The following is a 999-nucleotide window of genomic DNA, read 5'->3' as shown; positions in this document are numbered from 1 at the left end:
TACTTGAGATGTAATAAAATGCTCGTTTTGTGAAAGGAGAAAGCTGCCTTTCCTTCATTGAGAAAAGGAAATAAACAGTCCTATTAGGAGTGTCTTTGGCATGTTTATTTGCTGAGACTGGATGATATATCAGAAAATCTGCCTTTGGAGACAGCCACCTCACCAAGGAAAAACATGTTGCAGCTGGAACCAGAATTAACAGTTGAGTCATTGAAAATGGGGGAAACACCTGGCCCCAACAGACTTCCTATTGCATTTCATATGGCTTTCAAAAATCCTGTAGTCTAATTCGTATTTGAATGGCAGCATTTAAGATATGCTTCATCTCAATTTTTGTAGTTACCTTCATTCAAGATCAGTTTCTGCACTTTATAAAGATGGGTTTGTATTTTCCTCAAAACACAAAACACAAAGTCAGTTATCTTGAGAATATTCTATTTCATGCAGTTTACATAAACCTATTTCTAGGGAGTAAGGCCTAATTTTAATAAGCCTCATCTAGATCGCGAGCAAGCTCCATGAGGGCAGAGAACATGTCTACCAGTTGTATTGTACCCTCCCAAGCACTTAGTACAGTGTTCTGCCCCCAGTAAGTGCAATAAATACTACTTTTCGATTGATTTATTTCAATTAGCCAAGAACTTCCTGAGCCATTACCAGGGGAGCTGGCTGTAATAACAACTGTGTTTTTTGTTAAGTGCTTTTTGTGTCCAGCACTGTACTAAGCACTGGGGTAGATACAAAATCAAGTCCCATCTGGGTGTGGAAGCATAATGGTCAAAGTCCTCCATTTTGACCCCTAAGTGCAATAAATACCACTGCTCGATTGATTTATTTCAATTAGCCAAGCACTTCCTGAGCCATTACCAGGGGAGCTGGCTGTAATAATAACTGTGTTTTTTGTTAAGTGCTTTTTATGTGTCCAGCTCTGTACTAAGCACTGGGGTAGATACAAAATCAAGTCCCATCTGGGTGTGGAAGCATAATGGTCAAAGTCCT

Source organism: Tachyglossus aculeatus, chromosome 13 (assembly GCF_015852505.1).
Source record: "Tachyglossus aculeatus isolate mTacAcu1 chromosome 13, mTacAcu1.pri, whole genome shotgun sequence".
Taxonomy (NCBI): domain Eukaryota; kingdom Metazoa; phylum Chordata; class Mammalia; order Monotremata; family Tachyglossidae; genus Tachyglossus; species Tachyglossus aculeatus.
The sequence above is the reverse complement of the archived record's forward strand: the minus strand, read 5'-3'. Positions refer to the sequence as shown.